We start from the raw sequence: 20445 nt of genomic DNA on the forward strand, positions 1-20445 counted from the left end.
AAGAGAGGTATAAAAGCTTTGAAGATAGGTGGGATAAAGGGCCTTCTGTTTGGTCAGGGGACAATAACAACAGAGCCTCTGGCGTGGCCATTCTTTTCAAAGGATGGGCTTTCAAATTGAAAAGTATTCAGAGGGTCATAGATGGCAGGTTGCTGTGTGTGGATGTGGAATGGGGGACCGTTAACCTGCGGCTAATCAATGTGTATGGTCCTACTGACGTGGGAGGAAGGGTGGAGCTACTCAAGGCACTCTCTCCCCTATTGTTAAGTAGCACAGACGTGATAGTGGGAGGGGATTTTAATTGTATCTTAGAGCACACAGACAGGCAGTCTAGCTCTCCGATAAAATTGGATTCCAGCTCACTGGCCCTGCAAAACTTAGTTCAAGACTTTAAACTCTCAGACACATATAGATGTATATATCCCACAACAGCAGGATATGCATGGTCAGGGAGGAATAGCAGCTCCAGAATTGACTATTGCTTTGTCTCAGAGAGAGTGAAAGTTGTTGGGGTCACTCTTCAGCCTGTCTTCTTCTCAGATCATCAGGCTTTAGGGTGTAGAGTGGAACTCCAGGGCGGGACTGTCTTTGGCCCAGGCCTCTGGAAACTCAACACAAAGCTGCTAGAGAACGAGGGGGTAGTATCCCGCTACAAGGAGAAACTATCACAGTGGCTGTCCTTGCAGTGTCTGTACGGGTCAGTAGGAGAGTGGTGGGAGGAGGTGAAGATGAGGACAAAGGCCTTTTTCATGGCTGAGGGAAGGAAGGCTGCTGCCAGACGGAGAGGAGTGCTAGCCAGGAAACAGAGGCAGCTGCAGCGTCTCTACACGATGCTGCACAGTGGCTTCGATGTGCTCGAGGATATCACCCTTTTAAAAAAGGACATCCGGAGCATAGCCGAAGAAAGTAGTCGAGGAGTGCTGTTAAGAGGCAGAGTGCAGTTCTTGGAAGAAAATGAGAAGTGTACTCGCTTCTTTTTCAGGAAAGTGGTAGGCTCCAAGTCTGTCATGGAAAGTGTAGTTGATGAGGAGGGACGAGAGAGAACAGAGCCGAGTGCTATCCTCTCCTGCACCAAGGCCTTCTACTCAAGACTGTACAGCTCTACAGAGGTAAAGGATGAAGAAATTCATTTTTTTACCTCAAAGCTAGAAAACGTTTTGAGTGAAGAAGATAGGGAAGTACTTGAGAGGGATTTCACAGTAGAAGAGCTGAGACAGGCTATGGAGAGCTTACAGAAGGGGAAAACTCCAGGTGCTGACGGGCTCCCTAAAGAATTTTATTGCACCTTTTGGGATCTGCTTCAGGATCCGCTACTGGTCCTATTCGAGGAAAGATATAAGACAGAATTGCTGCCTGACTCCTTAAGAGAAGGCACTATTTCTCTCTTGTTTAAGAAAGGAGCAAAAAATGACATAAAGAACTGGAGACCCCTCAGCCTGTTAGGCGTGGACACTAAGATCCTGTCCAAAGCCCTTTTCCTGCACCTACAAAATGTAGTGGCCTCACTGGTAGGGAAAGAACAGACTTGTGGGATAGCAGGACGCCTGATGAGCGACAACCTGGCCTTGTTGAGGGATGTCTGTCTGTACTCTGAGGATCGCTCCCTCCCTCTTTGCATTTTAGGTGTAGACCTAGAAAAGGCCTTTGACCGCCTAAACCGGCAGTACTTAACATCGGGACTTGAGCACATGAAGTTTGGCCCCATCATGAGAAAGTGGATTAACCTGCTGTACACAGGTAGCAACAGCAGAGTCATGGTTAATGGCAATAGATCACGCCCCTTTGAAGTCTGTTCAGGGGTGAGGCAGGGCTGCCCATTATCCCCCTTGTTATGCGTTTTGGCTATGGAGCCCTTAGCCTGTGCCTTGCGCCAGGATCAGGCCATTAATGGGATACCAGTGCCTGGAAGTGGGGGAGGAGAGGTAAAGACATCTCTATACATGGATGACGTCACCCTGCTCCTCTCTGACAATGCCTCAATTAGCAGAGCTCTGCAGTGCTGTGATCGTTTCTCTTTGGCTTCCTCCGCAAAAATTAACAAATCTAAGAGTGAGATTTTTTATCAGAACTGGAGGGAGCCAAAAGAAGGACATGATCTCAGGCTGCAAGAGAAGAGAATTAAGGTCCTGGGGGTGTATTTTGGAGAAGAGATGGGAACAGTAAATTGGCAGAACAAATTGCCAATCTTAAACAAAAAACTGATGCAATGGAAGGACCGAGACCTCACCATGACAGGGAAGGTGCTGGTCATCAAAGCCGAGCTCTTGCCTGTCTTGAATTTTCTGGCTTCTACCTTCCCAATCCCACACCGTGTTGCGGCGGTGATGAGGAGATTGATGTTTCAATTTCTATGGGGTGGGAAGCAGGAAAGACTCAGAAGGGAAATAATGTACAGGCCGCTACCCTCAGGGGGGAAGTCTGTCCCAGATATTGCTACGAAGCTGCTGTGCATTTTCCTGGCCTCTGTGCTGAGAGGCTTTGCAACAGCACCTGCAGCGCGTACCTGGACTTATTTTTCCAGGCTCTGGGTAGGTAGGGAGGTGTTCAGAGTGTGGGGTGTCAGACCCAAGCTGGACGTCCCACTCTCTGACACATGCCCCGCAATTTATGGGACAGTTAAAAGTTTTCTAAGATCTCACCCAATTGGCCATATTCCCCTCCGAGATGTCAGCGTCCAAAAACTGGAAGATTTCATTGCACCCCAGAACAATAGGCAGACCCATGTGGGCATTTTAACATCAGCCCAAACAAGGAAGGTGTGGAAACACACATCCTCTAAGTTTCTGTGCAACATTCACAGAGATTTAGCCTGGAGTGTCGTCCACCAGTGCTTACCGGTACGAACTTTCTTGTACCGTAGGGGCCTCACCCCCAGCCCTCGCTGCGTTAGGGTGGGCTGCGGCGAGGAGGAGACTGTATCCCATCTCCTGTGGTCCTGCTTTTTTGCTAAGGCCTTCTGGGCACAGTTTGAAGATTGGTTGCAGGCTCTCTCGCCCCAATTTACCCTGACCGCTGCTTTCGTCATATACGGCATCTCTCCTGTCAAACTTCCTCCTGACGTGTTTGACAGGATCTGGGCCGTGGTGAACAGTGGGAAAGTTGCCCTGTGGAGAGTGAGGAACATGGGGCTGTTCAAAGGCATCGAGATCCCAGTCAAGGCAGCAGGTAGCCTGGCCCTGTTCATCACCCGAGAGAACTATTACCTCAGAGATCTGTGGAGAGAAGGGAGGGAGGAAGCAGAAAATCTGTGGGAAATAGAGAGCATAGGTCAATATCTCAAGAAACTGTGAAAAACATTATCAAGTTTAAGTAAAGAATGTGATTTGCACCAGAAAAAAAGAAAATTGTTGCTATGTAACTGTTACCATGTCAAAATGTAATGAGATGTGATCATATATACTGTTTTAAGTATGTATATGAATGTAAAGCTTTCTGATTTGTGATGTCCTGTATTTTTTTGTGAAAAGAAAATAAAGTTCTTAAAAATCGAAATCAGTTCACCCAGGGCGAGGCTCGGCCATTGCACTCCGGCTGTGCTGACCCCTGCGAATTCCCCAAATGAGGGAATCTCGACTGCATAATTTCTGGTAGTGGGGGACTGCGTTCGCGCTCTCCCCTGATGTGCTTGGTCCAAAATCAGATACGGGAGGGTTAGGACACCACGAGCTGCGTGGCTGCGGAAGGATCCCGGTTCGACAGGAGTGGACGCCGCTGCTGGTTCTCGCTGGCTTTTAGTTAGGGGTCCGGAGAAGCATCTCAAGCTAGTTCCACTACTCCTTCCGGACGTTCATTCCCTTTTCAAAGTCAGTCGTTTTGCTGTAGTCTGCGTTCTTTAGGCTGATTATCGAGGTTAGCCTTTATTTGGTCATGGGGGGCCTCGGTACTGTATGCTGAGTCTAAAGACAGTTTCACCCGTTTTCTGATTGCTCGGTTCTGTACCAGTGCAGACATGTCAAACAGTGAATGGCTGTACCTCTATTGTATCCGTGCTCAATGAATGAAATCGGTAACAAATGAATATATGTCTAGTTATACGAAAAACGAGTGGTTTATCGACTCATCTTCATTTGCAGATTTAGAGGCAGCTTCGATATTCGTTTTACAGACGGGTTTTTTTTTTGGAATATGGGTCACACACATGCCACAGCAACAAAACATCTCTAGAGATGAGGCTATAGATCACCTTTCCATCCTGCAGGTTTTCCTCCCAAAGCCTACGGCACCAACGGCGACCCCTGCTGGCCGGGAGAGCAAAAGCTTACAGCACCTGGTATTCCCAGGCAGTCTCCCATCCAAGTACTAACCAGGCCCGACGCTGCTTAGCTTCCGAGATCAGACGAGATCGGGCGTGTTCAGGGTGGTGTGGCCGTAAGCGAAAGCCCTGGCGCCTGACTCGCTACTTGAAGCTGTGTGTGGCGGGGGTTCCGTGCCCCCCCGAGCGGGACTGAAGGATAGTTCGTGTGCAACTCTTTGGAAAGGAGCTGCTTTCCAAATCGCATTGCGTGCCTGGATGTTGGCGAATGCGCTCCCTTGTGTTGGCTCGTCCCGCACTGGAGGAGGACAAACAATCTGCACGGAGGAGCACCAGGCAAGTCTTCACCAGACAAAAACCTCCAGTGCACAGCACTCTGGAAACATTTCGGGGCTTTCGCGTGTTTATTTCAGCACGTAAAGCGCACCGGTCCAACACGTCGGCCGGGCGCGCGGCGCCTCCGCCCTCTTGTGGCCTTGCGGCGTCAGAGCAAGAGGCTCCTTCTCGCTGCCCTTCCGCTGTGTTGCAGGGCCCCGAGAGGGAACCCGGAGCGCCAACTTTGTTGGGGGCGGGGGACCGCTTTCGCGCTCTGCCCCCGGTCTCTTGCGCGAGTACTAAATCTCACGGACAGGGGGGCCTCGTCATTGATTGTTACAGGTGAGACGGGGATTAGGAGGAGACCCCGACTGATGGGTAAAGGGGAGCACTAACACCAGAGGGACACCCACGGCGTCTCTTTTTGAGAGACGCCCTGGGGTTTCCTAATGGCCAAGGAGGGTCGGGACCTCGGTTTGACGCCTCCCCCGAAGGACGGCGCCTGTTTGTGCAGCAGAGTGTCGCCATCAGGAGGCTGGGGCGTAAGAGAGCCACACAGCCCGCAGGGTGAGCGCTCCCTACTGGTCCCAGTCACACCTCTTGCAGGAGCAGCAGCAACCGGAGCTTTTCCGGGGTGGAATCTCCCATCCGGGTGCCGGCCAGGCTCACACCTGCTGGGCTGCCCCGGGGGTGAGCCCAGTCGAGAGTCGCAGGGCCAGATCTAGTCACCGGGGAGAAACGATACAAGTGAAGGATTGCTCGGCTCTCGGCACTTGAAAAGACCGACAAATGTCTCGTTCCCGCCGGAGCTGAATGTACCCGCATGTGTGGTGTCGTCTTCTTCCCCCGCCCCGCTGTGTTTGCTGTATTGTCTCTGAAGCCGGCCCCCCCGAGACGAGACGGGCTGTTCCTGTGCCCCAATTAACACTTTACAGGTGCCATTCCCCGGCATTGTGGCCATTGTCGGTGCTCACACGCGATAAGATAAGGCGGAGGAGAGCGGGGCATGCCCAGCGGCAGACATTCAAGGAGGGGGCAGTGCAAGGTGAGGTGAGGTGCGACACGCCGGAGCCCCGACGCAGCTAATGCGGAGCACTTGTTGGACTGGCATCGAAAGGACGTGTGCGCACGGAGCGAGCCTTCCCTGCGGCGGAGCGCGGGAACTTTCTCCCCCCCTCCCGCTGCAGGAGTTGTGTGCACTGCAGCGGTGCCGAGAGAAAAGCACAGAAGACAGCAGGCTCTGGAGAGCAGGTAAGAGACGGAGCCTTGTGGGCAGGCGAGCAGGCCCGTTTTTTGGAAATTGCTGAAAAGGTTTGTTCGGTGTGTGGCAGGCGCACGTCGCGAGCTTGCGTGGCGATCTGCCGGTCTGGAGTTATGCAAATGAGGCCGAATTGCATCCCGGGACATGCTGCGAATGCGCAACGGCGACTGCAGATGTGTAGGAAACGGCGCGCTCGTTTTCTCGTTTTGCCCACACTTTTGAGTGTAAGTGTGGCGTGTGAGTGTGTGAAAGAGTGGGCCCAGCAGGAGGCGGTGGCGTGCGGGGCGAGGAGGTGGCCAAGGCTGCGCGATTTGTGCTGTGGGTGCGGGCCGCTTGCAGGGGCCTGTTTAACTCATACTTACCTGGCAGGGGAGATACCTTGATCAAGAAGGAGGTTCACCCAGGGCGAGGCTCGGCCATTGCACTCCGGCTGTGCTGACCCCTGCGAATTCCCCAAATGTGGGAATCTCGACTGCATAATTTCTGGTAGTGGGGGACTGCGTTCGCGCTCTCCCCTGATGTGCTTGGACCAAAATCAGATACGGGAGGGTTAGGACACCACGAGCTGCGTGGCTGCGGAAGGATCCCGGTTCGACAGGAGTGGACGCCGCTGCTGGTTCTCGCTGGCTTTTAGTTAGGGGTCCGGAGAAGCATCTCAAGCTAGTTCCACTACTCCTTCCGGACGTTCATTCCCTTTTCAAAGTCAGTCGTTTTGCTGTAGTCTGCGTTCTTTAGGCTGATTATCGAGGTTAGCCTTTATTTGGTCATGGGGGGCCTCGGTACTGTATGCTGAGTCTAAAGACAGTTTCACCCGTTTTCTGATTGCTCGGTTCTGTACCAGTGCAGACATGTCAAACAGTGAATGGCTGTACCTCTATTGTATCCGTGCTCAATGAATGAAATCGGTAACAAACGAATATATGTCTAGTTATACGAAAAACGAGTGGTTTATCGACTCATCTTCATTTGCAGATTTAGAGGCAGCTTCGATATTCGTTTTACAGACGGGTTTTTTTTTTTGAATATGGGTCACACACATGCCACAGCAACAAAACGTCTCTAGAGATGAGGCTATAGATCACCTTTCCATCCTGCAGGTTTTCCTCCCAAAGCCTACGGCACCAACGGCGACCCCTGCTGGCCGGGAGAGCAAAAGCTTACAGCACCTGGTATTCCCAGGCAGTCTCCCATCCAAGTACTAACCAGGCCCGACGCTGCTTAGCTTCCAAGATCAGACGAGATCGGGCGTGTTCAGGGTGGTGTGGCCGTAAGCGAAAGCCCTGGCGACTGACTCGCTACTTGAAGCTGTGTGTGGCGGGGGTTCCGTGCCCCCCGAGCGGGACTGAAGGATCGTTCGTGTGCAACTCTTTGGAAAGGAGCTGCTTTCCAAATCGCATTGCGTGCCTGGATGTTGGCGAATGCGCTCCCTTGTGTTGGCTCGTCCCGCACTGGAGGAGGACAAACAATCTGCACGGAGGAGCACCAGGCAAGTCTTCACCAGACAAAAACCTCCAGTGCACAGCACTCTGGAAACATTTCGGGGCTTTCGCGTGTTTATTTCAGCACGTAAAGCGCACCGGTCCAACACGTCGGCCGGGCGCGCGGCGCCTCCGCCCTGTTGCTGCCCCTGCAGCTGCTTCACTTTTCCCTTTAGTTGCCATCGATTTTTTTGTAGTGCTATACATATACGATTGAGGTATCTTAGAGTTCTCCTTCGAAGACCCAGCACTCTCTTTTCTTTTCCCAGTGTTACTCATATCGGACTTTTTAAACCTAAAAAAAAATCGTTTTTTCTTTCAATTATAACTGAAGTTTAAACAACTAGTGTTAAGTCCTTCTTTTTCTGTAGTCAAAAAAAGCAAAAATTAACATTCAGGTCATGAAAACCCCAAAAAACCTCCCCAACCACTAAACTTTACCTCCCACCTGAGCGCCATCTTGAACGCCCCTACCACCAGAGAATGCTCACGATTTCGGAAGCTGTCTCCGGGACGTGCTGATTCCACACATCCTGAATAAATCATGATATTGTTAGTTGCTGTAGCTAGACGTTCAAATGAGTTTCATGGCCAGATGGACTGTTTCCTCCAGCGGTATAATATGGCAGTGAGACAGCACGATGCCTGCAAGACTATGTCACGCTAAACGCCACAGATTGTGTTTGTCCGTTCGTGTCAGTCGTCCCGCAGCCACGGGAAGTGGGACACAAACATGCTGCAATGCTTTCAAGACGTTAGGATTTGTTTGTGCAACATCCAAGAAGAGTACTTGTGGCTTGAATGTGAACTGTACGTGCCCGCCCCCTTTCCTCTGTAGTGCATGAGTTCCTCCCGGCATGCCCTTCGTCATTGTTCTGTCATCTTGTATTTAAAGGGTTGTATCTCTGCTGCTGAAAATAAGCAACGGTTTTCTCACAACGCCCTTTGTTCCCAACGGAGCCCTTGTCTGTCATGAAATTCTTCAAAACCTCAAGCTAGAAGAAGAAGAAGACGACAAATATGAAGCGTTATAGCAACGACATGCCATGAGACGATCGATAACGATTTCCATAGGATCCCCGCGGTTGCCTGGCAACCGTCAGCTTTGCGCAGTGGCAGTATCGTAGCCTGTGAGGTTTAGCCGAGGCGCGATTATTGCTAGTTGAAAACTTTTCCCAATACCCCGCTTCCGCCGGTTTGCAATACAATCGGCGAAAGCAATTTTTGACAGTCTCGTCAGAGACTGAGCAAGGTGTTTAAAGACAGATTTGGTCACGGTGATATCATGGTAGAAAGAAACGAGCTTGTTACGTGTCAACAGAAACGCTCTTTAGCTCTTTCAGCTTTATGCAGAGAACAGCGTCTGTCGAGATTACTTTTGTGTCAGCGCGAAACGCCGTGTGCTGTCAGTATGATTTCATATTGCTCATAGCGGCGCCTGACTTTTGTCTGTCAAACGTTAGGTTGCGCTTCTTCATGCTGCATCGTCGACATGAGTGGAGCATTTTAAACGTCTGTACTTACTGCGCCCCATAAGAAATCGTTTGTCCCCATTCAAAAGAGATTGTGCGATGTCCTGCAGCGTTCGCAAAGCAAACCTTTGACAGTTTGAAAAGAGGAATTTATTCTGCTTCCTGTGCGTGCAGTAGTTACAAAGATGAACGTCTTTACACGATGTGCTGCAGTTTTCAGTGGGCGGGCTTTGTCAGATGGCTTTGAAAAACGCACTGAGACATCATGAGCAGTGTCCTGCATGTTTTCTGTGTATAGCTGTCTTTTAACGCATACAGAATTCATTCGAAATCATTGATTTCTCCAATTAACAAGGGTCCCTTTTTGAACCTGCCAGAAGCATTCTTTCAATGTAACAGATTTACTCCGGGGAAGGGCAGCATGACATTGAGAGTAGCTCAAGCTTTCAGCACCTTTATCTGACTGCATGTATGCAGACACTGCTCAGAATCCCCTGTAAGATTCTCCTTCAATTCCGTTTTGCAGTGCTTTAGCTCTTTCAAAAGGCTTCGCTTTGCTAGTCACAATCCAAGGCTCATGACAGCATTTGAAAACATTCGCAACTGCGTTGGCCGGGAATCGAACCTGGGTTAACTGCTTTGAAGGCAGCTATGCGCAACACTGGCTCGCTCCAGAATAAATCTCACGTCGAGGGCATATTTTTTTCCATTTTACCGTGAGTCGGGCTCAGCTGCACAGAGGAGAGAGCAGAGCAATGAGGTTACGGGGACAGGGGAGTCACACGCTGGCGGTTTGAATACGCGGAAGATCACTGAGGGATCCACAGTATATGGACCCTCCGTGCGCCATCAGTCCGCACTCCGGACTCTGAATCCTGCCATCCGAGTTAAGATCTCGGCGGAACCTGAGGCGCAGTTCCTTCTTAAAACGTAATCTGGTGAGCATTTCTAGAATCGTACTTGTATAGATGCAGCCTTTAATGTGTTGCTAGGTTAAAATTGATGACTTCTTGTATTTCAGTAGGCAACTGCCCTCTTGATTTCGGATTTAATTTCTTTATTACAGGGGCGCTTTTATGATGACAGAGTCATGTTCAGGTACTTTGCTTGATGGAGGAAGCTCATTTCGGACTCTGTGATCTGCTCACCTGGAAAGGTCTGCTATACTACTACAAGAGAGAAGTAGAGTCTGGAAGAAGGGACAATTTTATGATGCTTTGGAAGATAATGTTTTTTTTTTCTTATACTGAAAATGAAAGGTAGTTGTTTCTATATGGACTCAGTCTTTGGAATTTGTATATTTATATATTTCAGTGAACCCTCAGCCATTCCTTCTGTATTGTAATTCAATTTCTCTTTTAAAATTCTTTCCCCACTTCTAGGACCTGCAGTTGCTGAACTCCACAATGGCTTCTATTGGAAAGTCTGTGACTGAGACCAAGTAAGTGTTCACTTTTTTATGAAACCATTATTTATTTATTGCATTTTATATAAATGCAATAAAATCATTATGCTCAAACTATGAGAGAGAAAATTAAGGATAATTTAAGAAATCAGTCTTGTTTCTATACACAGATGGTATTATTTATTTTCAAAGGAAACCCGCACGGATTCCCCTGGTGTGCAAGATGTACCTGAATACTCTTGATCAGCTTCCTGCTCACTTGAAGAGGGCGTGTATGAAGCACGCCACGGCAGAAAAGATCAGGATGGCCTCTCAACAGGCGAGGGAGGACATGATGAATCACCTGAAGAACGGGGTCATCGTGGATTACCACAGAATAGAGATCGTGTCTGGTGAGGCAAACAGGATAGTGGTTGTAAGACTGCTAGAGTCCTTGGGCCTTTTTGTACATGGGAAGCCTGAAGACACATTGGCAAGGTGAGATATTTTTAATCTGTAAGGCTTCTGTAGTTTCTTTTTGAAATCATTGTTACAACATATTATGTAAAAGCATGTTGAAAAGAATCTACCTGCATTCCAGCGGCCCTGAGCAAGAGGCCGCTGTCCAGGAGGAAGAGATGCCAGAGGCTGCTCTAGAAACTGAAACAGAAGCGGATAAGGAAGGGGAAGATGTGAGCTCTGAAGAACTCTATCAGCAGTAAGACTTTTTTATTTTTCAGATGTATCTATTTTTTACTAAAATTCTAATTTGTCTTATAGGTATAAAATGTTTAAACCGGTGTTTTATATCCTTACAGGCCCTGAGTAGTTAAAAAGTATCAGCAGGCCGGAAGAGAGTGGCCCAAGCTGGACTCTATAGAAAGCACTCCCTGGATGCTCCTCTCCTGATTGGATTCAAACAGTACCTTATCAAGGATCTGGGAGTGGCAAATTATTCTCAGGAGGTATTTATTTTTTAAAGGCATTTAAAATTAAGCAATGGTATCTTCATTGTAAATGTTTTTATTTCTTAGCTTAAAATTCACCCATGTGAAATGATGTCAGCCATAAACATCATGACTCTATATTTCCTACCTGAATCTATTCTACTTAAATTATTACATTATACACAATTTGAGTTCATTTTAAAAAGTAAAAGGTAATGAAAGGAATGCATTTTCATAAGAAAGATAATACCGACATGCATGTGATAATCTTCCTTATATCATGTAGTGCATCATTTGGACACTTTGTGGGCTTCAAATACAAAGAAAATCATGTTCTATGGTACAAGATAAATACAAAACTTAAGCTTCTTTATAAAGCATAAGCAATCATTTATTACATCGCTTCTTGAATTAAATCTTTTGACAAGAGGTGAGACTTCTGTTACATTTAAACCCATGTTTAGCTGTGTTTTTTAGATTTAACTGAACCAATTTCTGTGTGTGATAATGTCCTTGAATTCTGACAACATCACACTAAATTACATGATATAAAACAGCTAATGTTTCTAGAGATAAAGTTTCTGAGATGCTTCTAATTACTTTTTATTACCAGGGACAGTTTAATTCACCTTGTACAGTACTGTAAGACCAAGATACTTTTTTTAAAAGTTATTTAACATTTTATAGAACTTTGTCTACTATGGCAACATGATGTGCTTGGTGAAACTTGGAAAAATACTGCTTGGCCACTTATCTTAAGATAAAGATAGGATAAAGGTTTATCTTTTGCACCTACCTGACCCCCAGGGAAGGCCAATGCTTTCTAAGTTGATGGTTCCCTACAGTAGACTGTACTTTAATTTCAAAGGTAATGTATATTGACCCAAATCAGTTTTGGAATCCAATCTACTGACGAGATGGAGCACATCCTTTTTTCAGGATTTTAGCATCATACGTTTGGTATATTTAGTCCCTAATGATGAAAGAAATGATCATAGAACATTTGGACACTTTGTGGGCTTGAAATACAAAGCAAATCATGTTCTATGGTACAAGATAAATACAAAACTTAAGCTTTTATTTTAATTAGATTTGTTTATAAAGCATAAGCAATCATTTATTACATTAATATATGTGAAAATAACATTTTAGCATCATACGTTTAGTATATTTAGTCCCTAATGCTGAAAGAAATGATCATAGAACATGACATCTAACCTTACCTGCGGTGTTTTTAATCCCTATTGCTCAATGCACGGTGAAAGCATTCCATACATGTGTCTGACAATGAGGAATGGGCCCCTGAGACAGTCATTTGCCTGTTTCACAAATGATCGTATTTTACTAGAGATTCTGTTTGGGATTCAGATGTGCATTCGGACAGCAATCCCTTTCAAGAAATGATACGTTCTGGATGAGGTCAAAGGTGCTGGAACACTGTATCTAGGATGTGTTTGCAGAGACTGTGTGTCTCCTGCTTCAACGCAGTGATAAACAGATGTGCTCCTTTAATTTATTGGTACATGCCCAGGGCAGTAAGCAGTCTGAGGATTTATTTCCAGATGGCATAGAGCAGTGAAGCAGTGAAGTAGTGCAAAACACTGGATCATTATATTATTAGAATCTATTCTACTTAAATTATTACATTATACTCAATTTGAGTTCATTTTAAAAAGTAAAAGGTAATGAAAGGAATGCATTTTCATAAGAAAGATAATACCGATATGCATGTGATAATCTTCCTTATATCATGTAGTGCGTCATTTGGACACTTTGTGGGCTTGAAATACAAAGAAAATCATGTTCTATGGTACAAGATAAATACAAAACTTAAGCTTTTATTTGAATTAGATTTGTTTCTAAAGCATAAGCAATCATTTATTACATTAATATATGTGAAAATAACATTTTAGCATCATATGTTTAGTATATTTAGTCCCTAATGCCGAAAGAAATGATCATTTGTTTAACATGCACGGGTCTGTCTCAAAGGATGCAGTACTCCTGAAGGGTCTCAAACCCTACATTTCGGATGCCTAGCTGTATCCCTCACATGTGGCACCTCAGAATGACTTCTAACCTTACCTGTGGTGTACTCAGTCCCTATTGCTCAATGCACGGTGTACATAGTGCATACATGTGTCTTGAGAATGAGGAATGGGCCCCTGAGACAGTCATTTGCCTGTTTCACAAACAGGGACCTGGACCTAGACCTGGCCCGTACAGGGCTCAAACCCGCGACCTTGGCGTTATTAGCACCACGCTCTAACCAACTGAGCTAACCGGCCTCACGACAGTGCTCCTCTCTGTGCTGCAAAAAATCAAACTCAGGGAATTTCTTTTGTCCTCCTTTGAATAGAAAGCCGTGTAATTCAGTGTACGGGCTTTCTCGTGCAGTTTCATGGTTCTTGTAACCCAAATCCTACACTGGCCTGAAGTGCCCCCCCATTTCACAGCATTTTTCAGCTGATTTAAAATGTACCTAAAGGAGAAACATTATTGAAGACCATCAATTACCAAGAGCTTTTGTCAAAGGTTTTGGTGGTCATTTTGAATGACCACAGAGCGCTGTGACCTCGGTTTTACATCTCATCCAAAAGACAGCGCCCTTTTACAACACAGCATCTCCGTCACTATACTGGGGCATTGGGACCCGCACAGACCTCAGGGTGAGCGCCCCCCCGCCGGCACCATTAACACCGCTTCCAGCTGGAAGCTTTGTTTTTCCCTGTAGCTCATCCTCATCCAGGTACTGACCTGGCTCACACCTGCTTAGCTTCAGTGGGTTTTCAGTTGCGAGTTGCAAGGGGATGCAAGTGATGGAGCCGCTCGCTGCAAAAGCCACTGCATTGGCCGGGAATCGAACCCGAGCCTCCCGCGTGGCAGGCGAGAATTCTACCACTGAACCACCAATGCTCAGTGCCTGGGCCTTCAAAAAAGACGCTTTTTTGGTGCTCTGTGCAAAACGCGTCGACATATGCTTCCAGCTGCAAAATGCCATTTGCGGACGCTGAAGAACTTATTTCCAAGGCAGCGGGTACAAGCGATTGGGCGTTTTAAAACCACCAGGAACAGCAAAGAGGCGCGCTTCTTTGCTTGTGCCGAAACACACCGACTGAAGGCGGACAACGTAGTCGGCAGGATTGGAACCTGTGCGGGGAGACCCCAATGGATTTCTAGTCCATCGCCTTAACCACTCAGCCACGACTACAGCAAGCCCCACCGCAGCTGCGTTCTTGCTACAATCTTACCTGGATCGCGAGGCGCCGGCGGAAGCCTATTTCAAAGTCGTTCTCCGTTTCAAAAAAACATTTCCAAAATACAAGCCTTGCAGACAGACACGCCTCAGAGGACTTAAGGGTGGCTTCATGTCGGAATGATAAAGTCTCCCCGTCCGGACATGAAAATGCCACTTTGTTACACACAAAAAAAGAATCAACAACAGAGAAATGCCCACAAGCATTTGAAAAGCCGCACCACGTCGCACTTGAAATAGCTCTTACATTAGTGGTAGATGCAGGAATCGCCTTTTTATTTACGCTCTTACCAACGCGATGGAAAGCAAAACAAAGCAAAGCAGAGCAAAACAAAACAAACAAACGAAAACCCTCACGTCCTGCACTTGCATATAACGCCGTTACGTGCCCAAGCGGTATTGTACGTCATCCTAGCACAGCATCCCGGGTCGTACGATATATGGGAACGAGCACACGCCATGAATCGTCTCGAATCACTCCCTACAGCTGTAAGGCGCCTTGAAGCGTGCACCCCCAACATTCTTCTTTGCGCATCTGTGAAAGGTAAACTCTTGAGCAAACTCTGAACCAGCTCTAAGGAAACTAATCCGATTAGACGTTACTTTGACTCATCCTTTAAGGGACCCTTGTTAATTGGAGAAATCAATGATTTCGAATGAATTCTGTATGCGTTAAAAGACAGCTATACACAGAAAACATGCAGGACACTGCTCATGATGTTTCCCGAGCCGAAACACAGTGCGTTTTTCCAAGCCATTTGACAAAGCCCGCCCACTGAAAACTGCAGCAGATCGTGTAAAGGCGTTCAACTTTGTAACTACTGCACGCACAGGAAGCAGAATAAATTCCTCTTTTCAAACTGTCAAAGGTTTGCTGCAGGACATCGCACAATCTCTTTTGAACGGGGACAAACGATTTCTTATGGGGCGCAGTAAGTACAGACGTTTATAAAGCTCCACTCATGCCGACGATGCAGCATGAAGAAGCGCAACCTAACGTTTGACAGACAAAAGCCGGGCGCCGCTACGAGCAATATGAAATCAAACTGACAGCACACGGCGTTTCGCGCTGACTCAAAAGTGATCTCGACAGACGATGTTCTCTGCATAACGCTGAAAGAGCTAAAGAGCGTTTCTGTTGAGACGTAACCCATTGGGCAAAAGACGTATAATATACGTCTATTAAACGCATATCTTAGACGTCTAAATGTGGTCTACAATTCGTCTAGAATGAAATTCTAATATACGTCTAAAGTTAAACGTCAATTATACGTCTATATTTAGACGTTCATTATACATAAATGGTTGGAGTTCTATTATACGGATAAATTTAGAGGACTATTATACATATATGGTTGGAGTTCCGGATAACTTTAGAGGTCTATTATACGTATATGGTTAGAGGTCTATTATACGGATAACATTAGAGGTCTATTATACGTATATGGGTAGAGGTCTATTATACATCAAAGATAGATTTTATAGGTGTAGAAACAAGTAAAACAAGCCAATGATTAGGTTTAGAAATGTATTCTGAAAATACACATTCACACCTGAAACATATGTATTTCAAATTATACATTGTATACAATCAATCAACAATCAACATATGGGCAATAATCATAAAAACACAACTAGTCTTAAACTTCAGCTACAAATTCTGGTAACATGGCAATATACAGTATAGTAATGACAAACAGAAAACTAATTACATTAACACACTAACTCAAAACCACATTTTGATTCAAATATACATTTTAAAATGTACAACTTCTATATTTCCAAGAAAAAAATATTACATAAAATATAAAATATTACAATGGAAGTTAAGACGATTTTTGTCCACTATTTGCAAACCCTGTCTAATTGTCCTAACAGTTAGAACCAAAAACCTATTATTTTCAGAGTCCAGATCTCTTGGCCCCCTGCCTTGCATATGCATTCTTCAAGTAACACATTGCATGCTCCTTTATTTCTTTTTCTGTTGATGTAGGGTGGGACTTCAGCACCGCAGCTAGGAGAAAATTATATAATATTACTTCCCAAATAAATAATGATTAATATCTTCTTTAGTATAATCTAAAAAATGAACGGTTTACTAAGCTCAAAGCTGAAATAAATGTATAAAATTTGGCTTGCATCATAGCAGTTGAGCAATAAAGTCTGTCCTAATTAAAGAGTACCCAAAGTTTGAAAGTACAACATAGAATAAGAATAAGAGAAACGGCAAAACGATTTTGTGTCATCTTCCCCATTCACACTATTTTATGTGCCATTTTTTTTGCTTATTCACATACTATTTTAATCAAAATAATATTAAGAAAGATCTGTATGTATTCAGATAGTATTATTATTGTTCATACTTACTCGTCAAAAGAGGATTGCTGAGATATTTTCGGATATACTTCTACGTTTGAAAAACGTGTCCAAAATGGTGACCAACGAATACTAGCAATGCATTGTGGTATATAACCGGAAAATATGATGGGTTCGATATTTTCTCAACGTATGCGTTTATTAATGTTGTCGATATTATGGTTGAAATTTAACATTGATAATACATCGCTGCTATGAGCTGATGTGCAATTTTAACGCATGCAAATATTAAGGATCGGTCACTGTTGTATGGTATTATATATAATGACATTATGGAATAGGATGGGGACAGGCCTGGCATCACAGGGGGAGGGGGGAATGTCGCCCCTTCAGTTTTGGGCAAAAAGATTTACCTAACTTAATTTGCACCCTAAAAAAATAGTTGTACTTTGTCAATGGTCAGACAACACTAAATGACACGAACAGTCACTCAGTCTGTTTGATGGGCAGGAGGGCTATCCGTCCAGGAACTGCACATATTATTGAGTGTCAACATTACGATCCTGTTTGCTCAGGTGGACCGATTCCTTGCAGTAGTTTATCATTATACTTAAAATCGTTATATAACTAGGACTAGTTATAGCAGTCTGTGCTTTCTGTTGGTTTTACAACATTTTTTTCTTAACGATTCAGAACGTCCATGTAGCTGCAAAAATGAACGCTTATGGTACTTTTCGCTCCAGGCAATACAAACCTTGAGAGTGACGAAAAATGTGAAACTGAACTTCATCGCAAATACCAGATTGCTAGTCGTTATCTTCTATCATGAAGCACTAATCAATGGCATAGCTGCGAGATTTCATTTGGGTAGCTGCACCGTACAGCTCCGTTTCAACCGAAATATCACTCCCCCCTCAGAATTTCAGACGCCCCCCTACAGATTTTTCCTCGGGCACCGCGCACTGATGGGGGACTTTTGTCAAGAAAATAAAAATAGAAACTCTATAGGCACTCAAACATTTTACTGTTTTTTTTCAGGCAGGTGGCAAGACCCCCTCAGCAAAACCCTTGTATGCCAAGCTGTGGGCATTGATTCGTCGAATATACGTATATTTACGGCGAAATTACGGCTATACGTATATATACGTCGCCTCGACGTATAATCAACGTCGAATTGCAACCGTAAAATCGACGACATGAATAAACGCATATATAACGTCGAAAAAACATCTAACACAGTGCCTGAGGCTTTTTACTGTATGTATCGTGTGTGCCGCAACTAGGAGTATACGGCACTCTGCACAGTGTACGAAGTAAATTATTTTCGCAGTAATTAATTTATTATATTTACTATATTTATTATACACGTGTAAATTAATTGCTGCGAAAATAATTTACTTCGTACACTGTGCAGAGTGCCGTATACTCCTAGTTGCGGCACACACGATACATACAGTAAAAAGCCTCAGGCACTGTGTTAGATGTGTTTTCGACGTTATATATGCGTTTGTTAATGTCGTCAATTTTACGGTTGCAATTCGACGTTGATTATACTTCGAGGCGACGTATATATACGTATAGCCGTAATTTCACCGTAAATATACGTATATTCGACGAATCAATGCCCACTGGGAACAAGCTCGCTTCTTTCTACCATGATGTCACCATGACCAAATCTGTCTTTAAACACCTTGCTCAGTCTCTAACGAGACTGTCAAAAATTGCTTTCGCCGATTGTATTGCAAACCGGCGGAAGCGGGGTATTGGGAAAAGTTTTCAACTAGCAATAATCCCGCCTCGGCTAAACCTCACAGGCTACGATACTGCCACTGCGCAAAGCTGACGGTTGCCAGGCAACCGCGGGGATCCTATGGAAATCGTTATCAATCGTCTCATGGCATGTCGTTGCTGTAACGCTTCATATTTGTCGTCTTCTTCTAGCTTGAGGTTTTGAAGAATTTCATGACAGACAAGGGCTCCGTTGGGAACAAAGAAACCCGTTGATTCTTTTCAGCAGCAGAAATACAACCCTTTAAATACAAGATGACAGAACAATGACGAAGGGCATGCCGGGAGGAACTCATGCACTACAGAGGAAAGGGGGCGGGCACGTACAGTTCACATTCAAGCCACAAGTACTCTTCTCGGATGTTGCACAAACAAATCCTAACGTCTTGAAAGCATTGCGGCATGTTTGTGTCCCACTTCCCGTGGCTGCAGGATGACTGACATGAACGGACAAACACAATCTGTGGCGTTTAGCGTGACATAGTCTTGCAGGCATCGTGCTGTCTCACTGCAATACTATACCGCTGGAGGAAACAGTCCATCTGGCCATGAAACTCATTTGAACGTCTAGCTACAGCAACTAACAATATCATGATTTATTCAGGATGTGTGGAATCAGCACGTCCCGGAGACAGCTTCCGAAATCGTGAGCATTCTCTGGTGGTAGGGGCGTTCAAGATGGCGCTCAGGTGGGAGGTAAAGTTTAGTGGTTGAGGATTTTTTTTGAGTTTTTCATGACCTGAATGTTAATTTTTGCTTTTTTTGACTACAGAAAAATAAGGACTTAACACTACTTGTTTAAACTTCAGTTATAATTGAAAGAAAAAAAAACGATTTTTTTTAGGTTTAAGAATTTCGATATGAGTAACACTGGGAAAACAAAAGAGAGTGCTGGGTCTTCGAAGGAGAAGTCTAAGAAACCTCAATCGTATATGTATAGCACTACAAGAAAATTGATGGCAACTAAAGGGAAAAGTGAAGCAGCTGGAGGGGACGTGGAAAGAGTGCTGGAGATGCGCTCGTACGCGAGCGTTCGCAGCCCAAGTGAGACTCAGCTGCCAGAGGAAGAGCCGGAGTCCCTGCCCAGCACACCTGTGAAAACCCCGGCAGCCAAGAGAGGAAGGGGCGACCTGACGCTGGAGGAGCTCCAGACCAACATCTTCAACATGATGGCACAGAGCATGGGTGAGCTGAAGGAAATGATTTGATCTAATACAGTCGAAATCGAAAGTCTTAAAAAGTCCATGGACTGTGTGTTTAAAGAGGTTGAAGACTTAAAGAGTGAAGTAAAAGTTCTTAAACAAGTAAATACCAAACAAGAAAAGCATATTAAAGAACTTGAATTGAAAGTGAACGATGTAGATAGATACCGTCGATGATGGAATTTAAAATTATTTGGAGTTAAAGAGGAACGTGATAAGGACCTTGTTGCAACAGTGAAGGGTATCTGTAAAAGGACCCTGCCGGACCAGGAGGACGTAATATCGGCCATTGACTTTGTTCACAGGCTCGGGAGAGCGAACATGTCTGGGCAAGTGCGCCCCAGATCGATTATAATACAGTTCACCAAGAGGACGGCGAGGGACATGCTGTGGCGAGCGGCGAGGGGGAATGAGTATTTGAATGGGAACAAACTGAGGTTTGCAGAGGACCTGTCTGCCGCGGACAGGAGCACCAGGAACCAGCTGTGGCCCCAGGTTGAAGCTGCCAGAAGAGAGGGGAGGAGAGCCTACTTTGTGGGAGCGAGGGCCTTTGTGGACGGGAAGGAGATTTGCTCCCAGTGACTGCTCAGTTAATGATTATGTTTGGTTATATTTGTTATACCAGTATATACTAGTGTTTCTTTAGTGTTAGTTTGGAATGGTGTAGTTAAGTGTTAAGGACTGTTATAGTTCTGGTTCTTTGAAAAACTCAATAGTTTAGACAGTCTTAGAGTTAGTTATTTGCTTTTGTGTATGTCTTTTTCATGAATGCCA

At 45.3% G+C, this 20445-nt stretch overlaps 7 non-coding genes across 7 annotated transcripts; 3 read left to right on the forward strand and 4 right to left on the reverse strand.

Moving 5' to 3' along the window:
• Positions 1–3449: 3449 nt before the first annotated feature.
• LOC138226778 (U1 spliceosomal RNA) lies at positions 3450–3619 on the forward strand. Its single transcript, XR_011184682.1, has one exon. It is a non-coding gene; the product is annotated as a U1 spliceosomal RNA (small nuclear RNA).
• A 636-nt stretch (positions 3620–4255) lies between these two features.
• On the reverse strand, positions 4256–4374 carry LOC138226776 (5S ribosomal RNA). Its single transcript, XR_011184680.1, has one exon. It is a non-coding gene; the product is annotated as a 5S ribosomal RNA (ribosomal RNA).
• A 1808-nt stretch (positions 4375–6182) lies between these two features.
• On the forward strand, positions 6183–6346 carry LOC138226806 (U1 spliceosomal RNA). The gene has a single exon (XR_011184710.1). It is a non-coding gene; the product is annotated as a U1 spliceosomal RNA (small nuclear RNA).
• A 636-nt stretch (positions 6347–6982) lies between these two features.
• LOC138226800 (5S ribosomal RNA) lies at positions 6983–7101 on the reverse strand. Its single transcript, XR_011184704.1, has one exon. It is a non-coding gene; the product is annotated as a 5S ribosomal RNA (ribosomal RNA).
• Positions 7102–8407: 1306 nt separating this feature from the next.
• On the forward strand, positions 8408–8549 carry LOC138226783 (U4 spliceosomal RNA). The gene has a single exon (XR_011184686.1). It is a non-coding gene; the product is annotated as a U4 spliceosomal RNA (small nuclear RNA).
• Positions 8550–13954: 5405 nt separating this feature from the next.
• Positions 13955–14025, reverse strand: trnag-gcc (transfer RNA glycine (anticodon GCC)). Its single transcript has one exon. It is a non-coding gene; the product is annotated as a tRNA-Gly (tRNA).
• Positions 14026–18380: 4355 nt separating this feature from the next.
• Positions 18381–18522, reverse strand: LOC138226793 (U4 spliceosomal RNA). Its single transcript, XR_011184696.1, has one exon. It is a non-coding gene; the product is annotated as a U4 spliceosomal RNA (small nuclear RNA).
• Positions 18523–20445: the final 1923 nt, after the last annotated feature.

The sequence above is a fragment of the Lepisosteus oculatus genome, unplaced genomic scaffold (assembly GCF_040954835.1).
Source record: "Lepisosteus oculatus isolate fLepOcu1 unplaced genomic scaffold, fLepOcu1.hap2 HAP2_SCAFFOLD_172, whole genome shotgun sequence".
Lineage (NCBI taxonomy): Eukaryota > Metazoa > Chordata > Actinopteri > Semionotiformes > Lepisosteidae > Lepisosteus > Lepisosteus oculatus.